The sequence below is a fragment of the Mya arenaria genome, chromosome 14 (assembly GCF_026914265.1).
Source record: "Mya arenaria isolate MELC-2E11 chromosome 14, ASM2691426v1".
Classification (NCBI taxonomy): Eukaryota; Metazoa; Mollusca; class Bivalvia; order Myida; family Myidae; genus Mya; species Mya arenaria.
Window position 1 is genome coordinate 347,327 of NC_069135.1, and position 21,278 is coordinate 368,604.

Here is a 21,278-nt window from a genome sequence, read left to right on the forward strand (position 1 = left end):
AATCTGTACTGTCTAGCAATTTTCTTTTATTCTATATATTAAATGAGCATACACCTTCCTTATATGTTAATTAAGTCATTATAAAGATAAGCTGCATTAAAAGAAGAATGTAAGAAGAATGTAACTTTCACTTTTGGTAACAAGAGAATAAACTATTCGGAAAATGGAGCCAATAAAAAAATAAGGATTTTACCCATTAATATTTAAGGAAATATAATTAATATTTCTCGAAAATTTAAATGGCTCTATTTTCTAGCAAGCAAGAAAGTTTCCCCTAAAAATGTATATACAAGATCAAAAAATGAGTTCAGAAAAATATGGTTACTAATTACCCAGTCTAAGACACACGGGTAACTGTGTTTTGTAGATGAATATTTTTTGTTGTATTATCGAACGCCAGTCTTACATTTTGTTTTTTATTAATTGTCGACTTTTTGCTTGTGTCCTGGAACGGTCAGTCGAAATAGTTTTGACAATCACTATCCGAAACCGCTCATACAAACTGTTAAAATTAACTTAACTTTACATCAAAATTGTTCAGCTTTAACTTTAGACAAGCTATTAGATACAAACCTTTGACAAAAAGGGATTTTGAAATACTTCACATGGAAATTGCCAAACCGTGTCGTGTTGGACATACTAAAATATAATTAAGAAAACACTTCCCGTTTTAATTAACATCAAATTAAGTAGTAAAAGTAATAAATACATAACATAAATGTGCCAAGACAGTATTGTTACGTCGTGCATTTTCAAAACAACCATATAGTTGGAAATTAAAGAAAACAAGCTAGCGATTCACATTTTCCAGCCGATCAAATTGAAAGGAGGTTCACTACTATACCAATAAAATGTGATAAGTACTTAACAATCATATTTGATTAGCCAACACATGTCTTAATATAAGGAGTTGTTGCGTGTAACTAATCTGGTTGAAATTTTGTTAAATGTCTAATCACCTTTAGTTTAGTAAGCCCCATCACAACATAACATATTCGATTATGATAACCTTAACAAGGTATTCATTGCTTTTCTAAGTAAAATCATTGTTTTATTTGTTCTCGGTCACAAGAACAGCTCCCATTACACTAGCTCATTAATAATGCTCATTGACAAACTTCAAAAGTCTCACATTGGACTTATCGAAAATGGTTACAGAAGAAAATGCATACGGGAGCCTCTAAGGTAATCAATTAAAACGAAAATCCCGGACACATATCAACCGACTCGTTATAAGGTGCAAGAACAACTTTCGAGGATTGGTGGCCGCAGTGGTGCCGTTGCTATCATGCGGACGCCGTGTATTTCTTTCGTTGCCTTAAAGCAATCGCAAGCCTTTAGCGCGGATTTAACAAATTTGCGATGTGAGCGAATTTCCTTAAAATGGAATAAGTTAACAATCAATGGAGGGTGAGTAATAAGGGCAAAATATAAGTCAAATAAACAATAGTTCCAAACTGAGTTACATGCACATGAAAACACTAATGAGGTATGAAAATCACACTCATACGAACAATGTGATATATTTCCGGGCCGGCAATCATGAAAATCACCACAAACGATCGATCTTCTACCTGAATGAAGATAACAGAAATGAGTACCATTATAATTAAATTTAATATATAGCTAAAACTTGACATAGCGCTTAACTGTCCAATGCTGTGGTTAAATATGGTTGCTAAATGCGGAATTTATACATACCGACACAATCAATGCTAGGGTTTTACAAATGTACTTCCGGTGCTTCCGGATAATATTTTTTTATCTTTGGTAGAGACGGGTTTTATTATCTGAAAATCTCAGCTTCATCTATTTCTTTAAGTAGATAATTTGTACTAATAGGATTGCATCAAAACAAATCGCTTGATTTACCCTTTCTGCAGGATTAAGTGGCCACAGAGGACTGTCTAGTCAATTTAGGCAAACCAATCAGGATAAACTTGATCCTTGAGCGAATTCCATTAGATTGACATGACTGGGTCGAAAATTGTGCGTTTTTTAAAAAAAACACATAGGTAACAAACTAATGGATTTCCATATGGTTTTTAAACGAGCCTTTCATTATAGAAAGCTTATTAATTGAAACTACTGAGCCTGTTTCTGTAGTTTTTCATATAAATATTAGTCTCAAAAACGAGCTATACTGTTATTTGGTTTCTGATATTTAATAAAGTAGAAAAAAAATGTTAAAACATTACCGGAAAGACTTGCCTTGAAAGTTAACCTTTGCTATATAAATAAAAACAACAACATTAAATCATTGTTTAAAGCACCAGTGCCACTTAGGAATACATAATGAGAGAAAAAAGGAGTATTTAACTATGATAGAGTCTCATATAATATATGATAGTTTCCCGACATCCACACAATGCTTTATTAACAATAAATAAAAGGGTAAAAAACGACGAAATCACTGGCGGAGCATTTTGCTATGCAAACAGTACCTGAGCGGTTGCCGTATTAGACTGGAGAAATAACAAGAAAAATACTGAAGATTTTAAATGCAAATTCACACAAAAAATAATATCCTGTTTCTACAATATATGTAATGCAAGTATTTTAAATGAAAAATGATCAATGTTGTTTATTGAAACATTGCAGATAGGTACTCGCTCATATTTTTTGTGTATACTATCGAATACAACGTGCACACGTAAATTTAATGAAACTTTGGTTATAATTCGGTTAAAATAGATTGCTATGTTACACTGAAACATATTATAATCCACATTTTAAATTTATCTTGATGATACATTCTTAGATATTTCAACCACACGTTTGTTGTGAAATATATTGGAATTATATTGTTAATAATAATTTGTTTGTAATCTTTTTTTTTTATTTTTCGGTTGCCTCTTACCTCCTTACAAAGATGAGATTATACATTTGGTTGTGAAACATGCATTATTTTTTGATAATTTGCGAATGGATTAAAGCTGCACCCTCACAGATTTACCGTTTTTTTGTTGTTGTTTTTTTGTCTTGGAAAGAGGTATTATTTGCGAATATATCTGCAAACCAATGATTAAAGATTGCTAACGAAAGATCAGAGCGCAGATTTGCATATTTCCGTTTGAAAATCAATGTTTTATGGTTTTAACCGTTAATAACGGTTTAAGAAAAATGCATAAAACATGATTTTTTTAACTAAAATATGAAATTCTGCGATCTATTGTTTTGTCAGCAGTCTTATATCACTGGTTTCCATGGATTTTCGCAAGAATTGGCTCGTTCCAAGACAAAATATAAAAAAAAAGTTATCAAAACGTTCAATCTGTGCAGCTTTAATAAAAATGTTTTCATCAAAAGGATAACCAGATCTCTAGCCATTTATTGACATAATTATAGGAAAGAAATGTTTCATAAGATACAACTCTCGTGCTAGAATCACATTGCGGACAGAATTTAAGTTCCGATGCGTGATTAAAAAGCCATCTACAAGCTATAAACCTGACTTGTTACAGACTGATATTTTCCGCGATATATCAGACAGACCACTAGCCTTATGTTACTGCTATAAATGGCTAATTCTTACGCTAAGGAATCGCAAACAATTCTGAGCACATGTTCACGCCATAAGTACAACGGCAATGCATATTATATAACATTCCATGCGGTTTGTCAATTTGCGTTGAATAAAGCAATTGGCTTTATAATGCGACAGCTGGATCGTACTGGTTTTGAAATGAAAAAGAGAACAAGACATAGCTTGTAAATCATACTTCTATAATTCTGCTGACTGAGGCGTTTTCTTTTGATTGAAATTATAATTAAATTCAACCATTAAAGTAAATACCTTTTGGAAATTGATATTAAGCTGGATATTCCTTTTAAACTGTAACAAGCCAATGCGCTAAATTGATATCCCCCGCCAGAATAGGCAAAGTAGATGGCGTTGAAATCATGTGTTAGTGAACAAGTCCAATCAAACCAAGCAATACCAGCAGACAGATGCACTCTTATGAACATCAGATATGAGATGTGGGTTTGTTGGCAGCTGTTTGAAATAGAACAATATCGTATATAGTGTAGCATTTAGATTTTGCAACCTAGATATTGCAAACACGATACACAGTTTTAAATAAATATGATATTTTATCATGGCCAGATTAGACCAGAAATATTGCCAAAATATAGCCTCTAGAATGTTCCTAAGGATTTTTCAAGATTCGACCTAGTTTTAACACCATGTGGCCGATTTTTAACGTCCATCAAGATTTCATCAAGGGAAATAATTCTGACCGGGAGCGAATTTATGTGTATCTTTTTTATTCACCCGGAAGGAACAAAAAGATGTTGTTGTTGTTTTTTGTTGTTGTTTTTTTTGTTTTTTAAAATTCCCTGGAAACCCAGCCCATATTTATAACACAATAAGTTGGAGTCTTATGCTGGTTTCTTTCACCACTCAGGTTTCCTGCTCTTGCTGCGACATTAACACTTTTGTCTATAAAATACTATCTTTCAATTATTATAATAATTATAATAAACCTGGTGCGGCCCCTGTTGTTGGTTTAACATGAGGACCACTATATACACTGCGCCACATATCGGTCCTTTATAATGATTCTAGTTCCTTCAAGTCCCTATGTGCTAACCTCATGGATAGTCCCAGGTTACAAAGTCCTAACAATAAAACTATCCAAGCAAACGCGCTCAGTTTATACCAGTACATAGCGCCCCTGTCATTGATAGGGAATGTTTACGGAACAAGCTTGTAAGAAATCCAAAATTTTAAAATAAATAAATTTCAAACTAGCTAGTTTATATAATGCGTAGAAAATATTTTATCTATAGAAACATGTAGGCTGAGCCTTATATGTTATATACTTTAAAATTATAGATTAATTTTCATTCAGACTAATTTGTATATATATACGTTGTTCTTCCTTAATAATATATGTGATATAATCTTAAAGATAATTTTTTTAAATGTTGACAATTTATCAGCAGAATTTATTTATTGTGTAAAATTTGACATATTTTAGAGTCTCAAGCACCCACGTTTTGATCTATGACACTTTTTATTAAATGCGTATAATTATTGTAAATTGGTAGAGTGCTCGCCGAATGAGTATTTCCCGATGGCTATGGTAAATAAGCTCCATAAGACAAATGTTCAAATAATTCATTGACTTTATCAAGAAGAACATTCTGATAACGTTTCATAAATATCGAACCAGGCATATTGCCTTTAATATGTTGCACTTTTTCTAAGATTTGATCTCATGACTTTGGTCTTTGACAAATAACAATTTTAAAAATAACACAAATATGCAAATGTTTTTTGAAACCAAAGGACTAAAAGCTTAGGTAGTTTAAGACTCTAGATTAAAATTTATATTTTCTCTAAGAAATTTATTCTCAAAAAAACAGAAAACAAGTACTCTTGAAGGTATTGCCATTAAATCAACGGATTAAATACGATCCTTGCATTTTATTGAGTCTTTTTGCCAAATCAGCTGTTGGAGTCAATTTAACTTTAGAAATGTTTTAAAACAATCCCCATAAAAATCAGGATTAGCTTTACTGTTAGCAATACGCAAATCAAGACGACTTTCGTGCTTAGATATGATATTATAATGACCCTTACAAAGTGGGAATTTTTTCCTTTATTAAATGTATCTGAAATCCTGTACTAGCAGTTCATCCGTCCTACGTTTACTACGAGAGCTGTAGACGTCTGTGCATATTCTAGCGAATCTTCTTATCAATTGTGCAATAAACACCATATGATGGAACATCTTTATCTAAACAAAGATTATAATTTATTTTAAAATTGAAATCCTCACGTTGATCATAAAATTGATATTCAAGTTCGAGTTGCACATCTAAATAGAATACTTTTATGTTGGATGTATTAGATTTATCATATTGCAACTGTGGAGGGATTAGCGATTGTATATTGTCTGTATATACTGGATGATCCACACTCAGAATATATCAATATATCTATTATTGAATTTATCAACAAGAGCTATCTCTTCAGACTTCGACTAAAAAAATTGTGTTTGTTTTCCCACGTAAAATTTTACAGAGATTTTGGTAAGAGGCTTTGATCAATTTAAATATTTGAATGCAAATAGAATCTTCAATATTGTGGAATACTGAAACTTCTACAAAATCTAATTAATAAACCTTTGAAACATTAAAGTCTCTGGCAATTACAAGGTATACGTTTACTGCATAAAGTACCCTGCGTTTCATCTTTTACGTACTACCAAGTTAAACATGATGTCTGGCACTTAATCAGGTTAGATTGTCTCAAAATGTTTGCTATTGGCTAGTATTCAGGCTAATAACACCAAACGTAAATACTAATAAAATAACGAACGGAAACAGATACCGCTTATAAACATTTACAATTGCACCATTTCCTCATTTAAAACTAAGATAAGCATTTGCAGGGAACCTCATTACACATACATATTTTCGGAAAGTATATTTGATGGTTCTTTTTACATTGATACATTTATCAAACGAAATGCTTTTATTGTCCAATAGACCCGGTTTCTTTCATCTGTATTACAAGGAAATATCATGATAAGGCATGGAGTCACATGGAAACAACTCAGTCATATTCTTTTTCGACCGAACCTTAAGTTTATAAAATTCAAAGAAAAAATATGTAATTTTCAATACGTATTTTCAAAAGATGAAAATTATTGCACTACTATGTAACACAATGACACTCACCATGCTAACTTTTCCTACTTCCTTTTATTGGCAAGTATAGCAAAATACAAGCGGCAAAAGCAGTATGGTCCCTGAAACGGTCGTCCGTTTAGATCCTACTTACCATGTCATCCCTATTATTAGATATTTGAGTCAGTCTCACCTTTTCATTTTTGATGTTTAATGATATTGAATTAAAAACCAAACCCTTGACAATCTGTTATGTCTTTCAATACAGTAATTTTAACTCTATATATTATATAAGCATTTATCTTCGCGATTATGTTAATAAAATCATGCTAAAGACACAATAAATTGAGACAATTTCACGCATTATTGGGACCAACTTAGTAAAAAAGACCACTCACTCAGATTATATCAAATAGCATTAAAATTGTGGAAATCCTTAATGGTTTTTTTTACCTGAAGTTCAGTAGATTGGTGTTTATAACACAAGTTGTCATTCAGTCTATCTAGAGTTATACTCCTATTTCATGTAACGAATGATAAAACCTCTGTTTTCAAAGTACTATAACAAATTTTGCAATGAGAATGCGACACAAATCTAAACAATGATGTATTTTTTACGAAAATGTAATTAAGAAAATTGCTATTTCCTCTTATATCAATATATATCTTATATCTTCCTTTTATCCGCGTTTGGAGAGGAGAAGTTTTTATCAAATTAAACCCGCCATTTAGAGGTTGATTGTATTGCGACAGAAGCAACAAAGCATCACAAAACTGAAACGGTGTCATTAAATATAATTTACAAACACTGTTTGTTATCCTGTGTGCTCAAAACACTGGCTCCTTCCTAGCATAGGGATTCTGCTATTGAAAAATACAGGAATAATCCCAGCTTCAATACATTTTACATTGATATTAATAAGAGGCAGAACTATGAAGGCCTATTACATTTTTGTTGAAAAGGCCAATACATCTAACGATGAACTTGCTTAAAGGCAAACACGTCAAGAACCTTCCTAAGAGTCACAAGGCTTAAGGTTGACAATCAAACCTGACCAGGCAAATACATCAAGCGTTCACTTTGTTTACTGACACAAGGGTTAAGGCCGATACATCAAACGTCGACATTGGTTAGAAGCGCAAGGGTCAGGGCCGATATACCAAATGTCAATATTTTAAAGAGACACATGGGCCAAGCTAAATACATCTTATATTCACAATGATAATAGACAGACGGTTCAAGGCGTGTACATACATAGTTGACATTATTTTGCGGCTTACTGATCAAGGCTGTTACCATCGTCGGCAACCATGGTACCTTCTGTCCTTTCACTTCATATGAATAAACCGATGGACATTTAACTGACAATATCTTGTTTTCATGAATATACACGAGGCAAAGAAGACAGAACATGTTACAATTAATTAATCTTACACAACCTTCAATTGTCAGTTGTCTTCACAAATGATTGGTCTAAATTGGTGTTTAAAACCTTAAGGCGGACCGAGTTTATTTCGAGATTTCACCAGAGTACTTTTACGAGAAAGTTTGTGTTTTGTGTTTGTTCATATTTCTTCTACCTTGCGGAACAAACGAAACAGCTTAATTAGATATTTATTTATATTTTTATAACCAAATCGCTCATGGTAAGTAATAAAACACAGCACAGTATCGAGGGTATCCGACGAACGGCTGATAAATCTTGCGCTGACATTATTAAGATACACATGAGTCAGGGCCGATACATCTAACGATTACATTGCTAAGTGACACAAGGGCCAATGTATTTACATCTAACGTTGAAATACACTAGGGTCAATGCCAATACACCAAACGCTTACATATATTGCAGACACACGGATGCATCTTACGCTGATATTGTCAATAGAAACAAGGGTCACGTCAGATACTTCTAACATTCACATTGTTAAGAGACACAAGGGGAAATATCATACGTTGAAATAATTCAGAGACAAAAGGGTCACGGTAGATATATCTAACGTTGACATTGTTAATAGACACGTTAGAAATACTAAACGTTGCCAAATTTAAAGACACAATGGTAAAGGCGAAAACATCAAATGTTGACATTGATAAGAGACACAATAGTTAAGATGAATACATACAGCGTTGACATCATTTAGAAGCACAAGGATAAATGTCGATACATATAACGTTGACCTTGTTCAGAGATACAAGGTTCAAGGGCGATACATTTTAAGTCCATTATGTTTAGAGACAAAGTCAAGGCTAATACATCTAATCATGATATTTTTAGCCACACAAGGGTCAATATCATTGCATCATACGTTCACATTGTTTAAAGACACAGGGGTCATGGCGGATACAACAAATGTTAGCATTGTTTAGAGCCACAATGGCGAAGGCCGATAATGTAACGTTCACATTGTTAAGAGACACAAGCGTTTATGCGGATATATCTAACGTTGACCTTGTTAATAGACGCAAGTGACATTGCGGATACATCTAACACTGACAATGTTTAGAGACGCAATAGTCAGTGCCGATACATCTGAAGTTGACATTATTTCGAGACTCAAGGGACATGGCGGACACATCTAACGTTCACATTGCTAAAAGACACAAGGTTCCAGGTAGAAACATCTAACGTTGATATTGTTGAGTGACACAAGCGTCAAAGTAGAAACATCTTACGTTCTCATTGTTTTGAGACACAAGGTTCAAGGTATATGCCTCTTACGTTGAAATTGTTGAGAGACACAAGCGTCAAAGTAGATACATCTAACGTTGACATCGTTTCGAGATACAATGGCTAAGGCGAAAACATATAAAGTTGACATTGATTAGAGACCCAGAGTCAAGTTGGAAACATTTAATATTAAATCATGGCCGACACACATCCTATCAATTAATTCTAGAATCATTAATTATCGTTATAAATCAAATTGACGAGTTACTGTTTTGAAGCGGTTTATTATAAAATGTCCCCAGACAACCGAACTGTCCCCAAACAACCGAACATCCGAGGCACCGGGGAAATTGTTAATTGCTTCCTATCAGAACCAAACACCACAGCTGTTGGGTTATGACTTAATTTTTAATTCTGTAAAAAATGATATTCGAAACAATTCAATAGCAGAAAAGACACAGTCTCGGGTTTATAAAGCCTTATCATTGATATTGTCATAGCGGATCTTGTGTTTGCCGTGTAAGACATTGCAATCTACAACGACGAGCAGAAACACTGCAAACATTATAACGCAGAAAGAAAAAAAAATCAACTTTAAGTAATAACTAATAACCAGTTTACGGAAGACACTGATTTGTGGTGTTTTTCGAAATCTAATCCCTACTTCAATGACGAGGGACTCTCATTACTTTGGAAGATATATTTTGCTCATAACCTGCTTTTCACCTTATCAAACATTGATGCAGATGATGGCAAAAAAAATTCATGTCTATCAATAAAAATTAAATCCCCATTCACGTATCCTCTAAATGGGGATAAGGATCCCGTTCCAGCCAAAACTTCAGGGAAATTTTTCGGTATCGTGGTGTTATTCGTTTGCTATATTAAGCTTTAAGCAAGGTGTAGATATTTCCGATGTTTTACTTGCCGATCGCCGATAGAATCATCACAGGCAGCATCACATGATTAACACCGGGCCTCCGCAGCATTTTTACGGATGCCATTCGACTTTTTGAAGACATTTTGGGCCCATCCTCTTGCCGAGCCGAAGGATAAGCCTATTGCTTTAAAGGTTTAAATTTAGTTCTGTGAGAATACTGTTGCAAATGCAAATGTTGCATTTGTGGTTTAAATAATTTGCCGGGATACTTCATTTATTCAAATCATTGTCGACTCCTCACGGCGTTCGTTTTTTTTTTCTGTAATAGTAAAAATTCTAAAGCTTATAATAATGTATGCAAAATGTCGGGTATAGCCGGGGTAATTTAATTTTTACACTCTCGATGGGTCTCATATTCTTATTATTACTATTTTGGTCAAGCTCTGAAAGCATACTCACACCTCAAATTTATTGTACAAAAGTAAGCGATGTGAAGTATTAATGGTCATAACCATCAGGTTTCTATGGTAGTACATGTTAGCCAACTTATTTGCAACCCAGATAAACTATGTAATGAGACTTACTGGGACAAGCCCAGAAGTCGACATTACAAAACAAACCCTGTATAGAAGCAAAAGACAATGGTCAAACCCACATTTAACTTGAGACACAACACCATGTACACAAACAACAGCACCATTAACACAATTGAATTATAATTTTAAACGGCACCTGAATTTATGTTCCTATCGCTATATATTTGCAGTTCAAGTAACAGTATGTATTAGTGAATGCCATGGTATAACAAAATCCATCAGATATGAATTAAAAGCTTACACCTTCAAAACAATATTTTCGTAGTTTGCTAAATGAAAATGTTCAAGACCCAGTAGTACGACAAAAAGTGAATCAACTGAAAAATTAGACTTTTGATATGCAAATGAGGGTAGTAAATACGGTTTATCTTCGTTGGTTTATTTCAAACAAAATGGTTGAGTAAAACATGATAAACACTGGCCATGAATTATTGCAGAATTTGTGAAGCCTTCGTAATTGAGTATCCATTCCAGGAAAGTGGTTCTGACGGTAAACATTAATTCACTTCAAGCGGTCAGCGGCGTTCAAATATATTAGCTTTATCGTTCTAAAATGTATTTTTTCTTCATTAATTTGTCTAGGGCAGTGTAAAAAAGGGCATTGAACCTTGACAAACAGTTAAAACAGCTAAGACAAGGACATAACCCATGATATTTAAAATGACAGTTCTGTCAATTCATGATCTAGAGTGATGTCATTTATTGTCTGTAATAATTGTTATATTGCACGGAGTTTCAAAAAGATGTTTTGATATTGTGCACTTCCGTAAAAATGTTTTTTTATTACGATAAGAGGGTGGATGCATGTTGAGTGTTAAAATAAAACGATATGTTTACGCGATGTTGATATCTATATTGAAATGGTTCAATTGCCATCCGTCTAGTGAATAAACCCTATTTTAAATATGTAAGAGAAACTCTTTTAAACACGATCACATATTATATAACAGCAACAAAACCAAATGCGACGTTTTCAAGAACATTTTATTTTGTATTCAAGCATGTATGGCAAATGTTCAATGTGTTATTTTTGATTGGCTTAGATGTGTTACTTTAGTTTGCTTAAGATGGCGGATTTTATAAAAATGACAAAATTGATTTTTATTTCGGGAAAAACATCAATATGGTGAAGCCTAATGTTTCACGTTTTTTATTGCAGAAGAATCATTGAGAAACTGTATAAAAGCGTTTTTCGAAGTGACAAGAAACATCCAAGAGCCAACTATGGACAGATGGACACCATCGGAAAAGTAAAGGCGTTTTGCGATCAATATTAGAGACGATTCCCCTACCACTATGGCCACTACAAACAGCATGTCGACCCAAACCAATCGCCCGCTTTCTTCGTAGGTCCATTGCCTTACCAGATGCATCGTCCACCCCCTCCAATGCAACCATGGGAGAATATCAAACCAAGGCTATAAACAGTGGGAAAAAAGCTACGTACATATTTTAAATCTGAAAAAAATCATGCGCTTTGAAGTCACTCGGCGACAAAGATGGCTGATCATTGCCCTTTAGATTGATCACATACTGGGTATTGTCTTTTTTGACATGGTCTGAAGTTGAAATTTTGGCAACACATCTTTCCAGAGAAGCCCTACCCATTTCAAAATAATTCCATCGACATTAAGACAGTGTCCATCTGACCCACTATGGATTTGACCCGCTCGAGTCACCAAAGAAATCGCCATATATCAAGATATCTGGAAGAACATCGTTTAATTAGGTACGTCTGTTGTACAAATATATGTTTTAAAACAATCGGAGTTCAACCACCCCATCCGTCGTATATCACTTTGTGGAGACACCTTCAAATAATAACTGTGTGCCTCGAAAATGCGGAGACAAAGATAGCTGAACTTAGCATATGGTGAATGGACTTTCGTAATGTTATCTCAAAATACCTATATCAAACACTGCCTTGCTGGCCATATATTCGGAACAAAAATATGACCGTTAAAGGAACCAATCTGGTCTGAATCATCTGGACCAGCCCCGCTGTTGATATTGGCAACTGCACAACTTGACTTGCAATTATGTAGTGACATGCAAACTGTACATTGGTAAAATTACAGATATTCCAGTGACAGTACTGGACCTTGTTGATACCCAGGAAACAAGGCATTTTAGCATAACCCAAAGTGGGATTTGGTTGATGTTTGAATGCTAGTAGGGGTTGAGGCATTGCTATGTAATCCAAAGCCAAAAACCCGGGTTTATTTCATTGTGAATGGGGACTATGGCTTGCCGCAGACGAAATTGCCGTCATATCTACACCATGTAAAGCCGGCTAGGTATGTAGTCCAATGCTTGGTATTCATGTAGCCGTTCTTTGTTAAGGGCCTAGCGCAAACATATGTCCATCAACACCAGAAAGGCATAGGTCCTTTTCTCTTGACCACTGACTTTTTTCCGTGCATGACATCGCTTTTGACTCCAGAAAATATTGGTCGGTCTACTGGATGACACCGTCCTCGTTATACATACCTGAGAGCTTAATTGATCCCTTCAAGAGGACGGTAATATACGTTTGACCATTAATCCTGTTCTCATTTTATATCTGGACGGGTATATGAGCAGATTGGCAGAGTGCTAAATGTCACGTATCATTTGCTCTTAACGCTGTCACTAAAGAATGAATGGACCGATATTACCATCGTCTGATTTTCCCGACAAATCGCAAGACCTCCACCAACTAGATGTTCTTGATCGGTGGTGGTACCACCCTTGAGTCTGATCTTAGACTTTATGTAACTGGTTTTGGGTTAGATTTACCTCATTTTATTCCCTTTAACCCTGCCTGACAGGCATTTGCAATTGATTACATTAATATTAGGAAAACGCATGCAAATATTACAGATTGCAGTGAGTTGTAAATTTAATTTGATTAAACAATTTGTTATCGAAAGAAAAATATAAATCTAGGAGATTCTGAAACCAGAAGTGAAAGGGATGGGAATATCACCTGCGTTGGCACCCCAATGGTTCAAATTAATCGATGCGTCCACATTTATCAAATGACGGACGTTCTTATGCAAAAAAAAACGCTATTATAGTACACAGCCTAATCGTCATTAACCCGTTATTATTTGTATTTTTGAGCACTTGCGATTTACTTTCTGTTATGACCAGTTACATTGATTACATATAAATATATATCTTTATGTAACTTATTTTTCATTTATATCATTAAAAACCCAAATAAATTGATGCTGACTGGGCTGCGTCGACATTTAATTCAAATTAAAGATCATGATCAAATTGAATGCTTTTGCATATCTATAGAACATACCATTAAAGCATTCTATGCGAGAGCCCCAACATATGTGTATGTTTGTGTCTGTTAATGTTTGTGGATCTATTGTCTTTGTGACTATATGTCATAAAACTAACATCAATCATGTGGCTTCTTTGGCTGTTATTGAATTTAAACTTGACTTCAGGTACACCGAATGGATATTGAAAGAAAGGAGAGGCTTGTCGAAATGGCAGCTCTAATTTCTCGACAGAGTTAAGTTTAAGATAATATTTTTATTGTCGTCATTGTGTTTTTTAACCTTTTAAAAGCATATCAATTGTTTAACAAAAAAAGTAAATCGGTTATTTGCTTTAATAGTTAACATAAACAATAATAATACGAATAAAGTCTGCAATATGATTGTGCAAAGAAGGTAATGTGGCGGGGATCGACCGATGTTATAAGACAAAACAACCCGTTTGTTAAGGCGAAACATTTAATGCAATCAGGGGAATGTAATCGGTGAAAAATTGTTTAATGAAATGTAATTAGTTAACTTTTCCGCTTGTAAGCTATCAAAAAAATACTAATTGAAATTAAATTACGTATTTATAAATATAGAAAATGTGATATACATGTATAAAATCTGAGTAAAGACGTATCAAATAAAGTTTAGTTTCATTATACAGCGCCTTTCAAAAAGGCCTGTTTAGCTACTAATTTATTAGAAACGATCTGTAAGGTTTTATCACCGAAGTTTCAGGAATAGTTTATTTCGTCAAATATTTAAAACCATATCTCTTTGCCATCAAAATTGTGTTTAATAACTTTTTCAAGCAAAACGACTTATCGCTCTGGCATGTCTAATCATCACCCGTTTTCCCGCTAAGAACTGTTTAACCTTTTTTAAGGAAGATATTTACACCATTTACTTGTTTATTTCTAGCAGTGGATCCTAAACTCACAATTGCGTTTGCCTTAATTGATGTCAATAGGACGTTTTGGAAAATACGAGCGTTTACAACTGAAATTTCTGTTTAATTGTATTCATCGAAAGTTCGTAATGACTGCCATAAAACGGTGAGGAAATTCGCAAGATTCAAAAGTAAATCAGAATCGCCGATGGTTAGTACCGGTTATCACTCAATAATCATGATTCTTAATCATACGTATATATAGAAGATTGCAAAAGTGTAAGCAGCGATGTGAACACCTAAATATACCTTGCTGCCCATGACTTTACAAGGAAAGAAAGAAAAATGTGCTTTTATCTAGAGTAATGTGTTTACCACATGCTGTTGTGTACTTCAGAAACGTTTCTTTATTTATTTAAGAATTTATATTTCCATTTTACGAAATTGACTGCCGATTGATTTTGCAAAAGCGAAAATGCAGCACAATATAGGACAGTCGCAGATGTTCAGTAACGCTGGCAACATATCAATCCGCTCGTTCCATGTGATACAAAGGTTTATCATTTTAACAACACGATTTTGCCCTTATCAACTTAAGCCTTATTCTTGTATACAATGTCCACGCACTTTGTAGATTAACCTAATTATTTGTCCTTTGAAATAGTACAGAGAATGCCACTTAAGTCTGCAGAAAAGAGATGATATTTCAGCCTGTGGATTCTTTTAGATTTATGAATGTACTTCCACTTCCTTTTTTTTCAGACAAACGAACTCAAAAAATATATGATATCGACAATGTTATATATTCCCGTCCAATTTACTCATAAAAGTAAAGTGTGTTCAAAAAATCAAATACATTTGTTTCAGTTCATCAACAATAATATCTTTCGAACAAAATTATGTATACTTAACATATTATCATTGAAGTAAATAATAACTTTTTTGAGATATACATGAATTTTTTCTTTCTATTGTTTTGTTTCGCGCGGCCGACTGAATGCCATGCATCCTTTTTTATTTCTTACTGTTGTGTTTATTGTATTATTTAAAAGCTATTTTTCATGTTTAATGTATAGAAACATGTATTGCGTCACAACTTAGCCAGTTAAAGAAAACAGTGATTGTATTTCATAGAGAACAACGAACTTCTGTTTATGAAAAACACTTGAATCGTCTCAACTGAAGTACACGTCATATAAGTAAACAATAAGCTGTCTTAGCTGGCGTCCAGGAAACCGAACAATTATTGGCTGAAAGGAGAGCACGTCCACCTGGTAGTTATGATGTCTGTAAGGAGCTTAGTTTAAGAGGAAAATTATCTTTTATTTGTAGTAATTGTGTTTAGAACCTTTTAAAAGTTATTCAATCATTAAATAAATCGGTAAATTCTTTTAATGGTTTGTAGAACGATAATGCAAATATGTTTTGCGGCAGTACTTAGCAAAAACAATTATGGGGCGGGTAACCAGGTCTATTTTATCAGACAAAACAGCCCGTTCGGCAAGGTTAAACATTTATTACAGTCAGGGGATTGGAATTCATTAAAGATTGATAAATACCTTATTGTAAACAAACTTTTGACTTATAAAGTATCAAGATATATTTATTTAACCCATATTTTGATTCTTAAAGTAATATACATGTAAAACAATCTAGTTTGGAAGATAAACCGATCATTTTTTTCTGAAAAAATACATCCTTTAATTAAGGTTAGTTTTTTGCTGTTCAAACTATGTCTCATTGTAATACAGTTGTGTTTAAGTTTCTTCTTTCACCATGGCATGCCTAATCGCTATTTGTTTACCCGTTTAGAGCTGTTAAATATTTTGAGGGAGTTAAAAACACTATTTTACTTGTTTTATTTTCAGCAATGGTTTCCAAACTCAAAATTACGTCTTCCGCCTTGATTTCAATAAGACTTAGGAATTTACGAGCGTTAACAACTTTAATCTGTATCTAGTTGCGTTCATCGAATGCTCGTTATGACTATTCAAAACTGCAGAGGAGCAATTCTCAGTTTTCAAAATAAGATAAGCATTGTCAAAATATATTTTATTATGACATTAATCAACATTTAAGACCAAAAGTAGGAAAACCTTTGAAAACGATTAGTTATACTGCATTAATGTCCAATCGCATATTGCTCACGCTTATGCTCCATGTTGGGCAATGTAACGCTTATAGGTAACAGTAAGTTTTTCTATTAACGAATGTTTGGTTTGGGTTAAGTAGGAAACATCATCGAAGGTTACCTATGAAAAGGAGCTAATGGATGGTTACCACGTATTTTATCAGCATTATTAACATAACATTTGCCTATCATTCTTTTATAACCGAGATTTAGGGGTATGGTTGTACGACCACTTCCACTGTAACGCATACTTCTAGAAGTTGTGTTAGGTATTAAAGTATTAAATGGTCTATTCTGGTATCAAAGAACAAAAGGCGAGGGCGAACGGGTGCACCACACTCTCGATCCATTGGCTCACTTGGTGTTTTGCTTCCAAGACCTAGGGGATTTTATCTAGGTCAAATTAACACTTAAGTGTCAAATAATTCTTATAAGTATTTGATTGTCGTAGTCAGAATACTCCAACCTTAGCAAAACACTAAAGGTTGATACGGAAACCTTTCTAAAATTTGTGAAAACATGTTCAAAATCATGCTGTTTATCGATAACGCTCGTTGTATATCAAATGTTCCCCGGAAACAGTTTACATTCATGATGAGGCGGTTAAAAGAGTTATACCATTTATAGAATTAAGTTTTTTGTGTACATTTCCCTCTTTGTTTTACAAATTCAACAAGGCTGAGTCAGTTTCAAGTCAGTTCACACAATAGCTTTGTTTTATATTAAATTAATTCCTAATCAGATTTTTACTTTAAACCAATCAACATTCATACATATCTTTCCAATACTAAATGCATTGATATCATAACACCGAAGTTCAAAACCAAATTAACGATAAAGTTATGTTTATACCTCCATGAGCAGGTAAGAAGGTATTTGATTACACAATTCATAATGTCTATTTGCAATAATTAAATCTATAGAAGCGTTGTGAAATTAACATTATGCCTGTTACGCTCTTAGCATATTTTCTTGAATGTATCCGTATTGAGCAAAGTAGAGTTTCACAAAGCTTTGGAATACATCACGAGGAGCCACTGTGTGTGAATTGTGTTCTGGCCGCTGTATGAGAGTCCCGTCCAAGACTGGCTGTTTCCTTGTTCTTTGTTCGCCCATTAGACGGTCCATCCAAGCATGGTCGTGTTTTTCTCAGCTTGCAAGAAGCGTCCAGCCATCGGGTAAAATAAGCTTGCCTTTCCTACCGAGCAACAGTATAGCCCTTCAATTTGACCACCTCTGCAACTGAACTTCATGACAGACGTGAGTTCGTTTCGCCAGGTCCCTGCTTTATCGCATTGGTTGCTTCCAGATGGGATAGGAATTTCGCATATGGCTACAAAGAGTATATATACATGGATTTTATGTTATGTATTATTTCATTCACGGTGGTTTGGTGCAGTAACCGTATATAACCATATTGTCAATCGACCGTTCCGTAATCCCTGGACGTTTCATAACAGTGATGACGATAGTCCATAAAATTATAAAGCATTAATCAAACCCGGAATGAATAGTCAAATTATGTGTTAACATTTACTTGTTATTGAACAGGAGCCAGCATCGCTTCCAGTCAGACAGCAAAGAACAAGCAGAATAACAAATGGAATCTAAAAAAGACTTTATGTTTACAGAGATGTTCCAGCACAATGTTTTATTCTACAATACAAAATTAGGACATGCGTGTGTTGACTTTTTTTGTGGGCAATGATTCTTTAAGTATGTTTCTCAAAATATTAGGACATTTGATATTGCACCTTTATATGCACCGGTATCTTCAATTTTTTCATTGGCATCACTATGTCGATTTGGGCTACACGTGTCTATTATTTATGAAATGGTGGTCAATAATGCTTAGTAGCGAATCAATTTGCGAAGGTATCTGCCTGAATCGTGGTGATTCTTTGATGAGCCTGGTGAATCGGGAAGGTGTTTGACAATTTTAAGCTGTTCAAACGATATTACACGATTTCATTTCAAAATGCATTCTTAGTGCAGTCTGAACTCCTGGTAACTATATTTTGGATATATTGTTATGGGCATCGGGTAGCTGTTTAATTATATAATGTGTTATTTGACGTCATAGATTCTTTGACGCACAATAATATTTAATCCGGTTAGTATCTTAAAGCAAACTAGGCCTTTGCAATTGCTTACCAATTTTATTGAACGGTACGCCGTCACTTTACCAGAGTTTCCAGGTGTAAAATACCCTTTTTGAAATAGACGATCAAATAAAGAAATCAAATTTAAATTTAAAGTTTGAAAGGAATTATTACTTGTTTTGTTTAATAAAAAGCATGACTCTAGTTGTGTGAAAACAGTCACTTTTTATCAAGCATGGACAAGCTGAATTAACCGTACAACTTTCTACAATTAAATATGATATGCTACACAGTGAAGAGTTGTAAGACATATTTGTGCAATCGTAAGAAATCTTACTTAGTCATTCACATATTGCATTTATTCGTTGTTCAATCACCAGTATTCTTATTAACACCATGTGGTAATCATCAACATTTGTACATCGGGGCAATTTGTCGAGGGCACAGTCTGACCGAAAGATCGAGTCGTTAATGAACATGAAATGAATCGACAAGTAGTGTACAAACGCATCTCAAAAATGAGAGTGTCTTTATATTAATTTGAATTTTTGAAGAATTTTGATGTTTTTATTCTTCGCTCCCACTTAAGTTATGTTAAGGTACTTATTGTAAACACACTTGTCTTTATAGGGTTATGATTGTGACATGTTCTATATTCATATTATCTATATTTAATGATATATGTATGTTATCAATAAGTGGGAATGGTCCAATTACTCATCACAATAAAGGAGACAATTTTTAAACATAAATAATACAAAAAAAGTTTTACCGTTTCAGCGAGCATGTTTACTGAGTGTTCCTATTCCTGTTTGAAAGCAAAACTTAGTTAAATTGGTAAACTTTCCTGCAACATAAATGTAATTTAAGACAAGCCAGAAAATGCCTGAATATATAATTGTAAGAGCTCTATATGTTAGTTTTTAATCGCATCTTAAATATATCTATACATCCGGATTTCACTCATTTTCAGAAAAAAAAACAATTATGTGAAGTTATATAAAGTAACAGGCTTCCGTACGCACTTTAAAATATATATATAAACTTCCAATGCACTGGTAAGCAAGCAGTTCGCCGGACCTGACTCAATTTTATGGAAAGGAATGTTAATGCATTCGCTTTAAAAATAACATTAAGTAACAGGATAACTAGACAATTGGTTTGAACATTATTGATGTTTCATCATTTATTTACAAGGTTTCATATTAACAAATGTTTGGCAAAATCCAAGTAAACTTGAAATCACAAAGTATACACACAAAAGATAATGAGCATGCACAAAACAAATATATACCGACAGAAAAGAGAAGAAAGTTAAAGCTAATTCAATGTCTCGCTTCTATCAAACCATTAAGGAGCTTTTTATGGTGTGATTGGTCGGTTAAATGCATGATGACAAAGTATGTTGAACGGATTATTCATGAGACATGAACAATGAGTAGGAAGAACGAAAGAGAAATAAAGTTGTAAACAAAAATAAAAAATGGCCTTGATGGGTCATGAAGTTAGATATGTTCGATTTAAAAACGTCTGTTTTGCCAAATGTAGTGTTTTACGTGGCAAAATAGTGTCTTGTTAAATTTATATGTTACATTCTGTACACCGAAAGGCAGCTGTTGGAGAGACAAATTTCCATATGTAGGAAATTGGTCGAGGAAATATTCTCATCGAATGTGAAAGGGTTGATAAGTGAAAGTATAGTAGTTGCCCTCATTATCCCCACATTGGCAATAACGCTTTTTGACTATATGTATTGATAATAGGTTCTTGTTAAGGTTACTGCACTACATGCGCATAAGTTTTCAGTCTTCACGGTAGTATAGATAAGGAACTTAATTTGTGTTATTGTTCAGTTTGGACCTGAACGATGGCAATGATGCGAAAGAAAGACAATCTTCAAAAGGGGCATCCCGTGCAGAAATAGTAAACGGAAGAAAGGAACCGGACAGCAAGTGAATTTTATATAAGATATTCCGACATTTGGATGAGATACGAAGATTGTATGATGTTGTGTCGCCGACTCGAGATGATATCAGTTCTGACAAATAAGGCGGAGTTATATAGTCATACATCTAATAAAATAAAAGTAATAAGTGTTTT

At 33.9% G+C, this 21,278-nt stretch overlaps 1 long non-coding RNA gene across 1 annotated transcript; it reads right to left on the bottom strand.

Annotated features, from left to right (window-relative positions):
• Positions 1–17,778: 17,778 nt before the first annotated feature.
• On the bottom strand, positions 17,779–20,187 carry LOC128218615 (uncharacterized). The gene is made up of 3 exons (XR_008258404.1): positions 19,951–20,187; positions 18,614–18,683; positions 17,779–18,409 (listed from the first exon to the last, which is right to left on the bottom strand). It is a non-coding gene; the product is annotated as an uncharacterized LOC128218615 (long non-coding RNA).
• Positions 20,188–21,278: the final 1,091 nt, after the last annotated feature.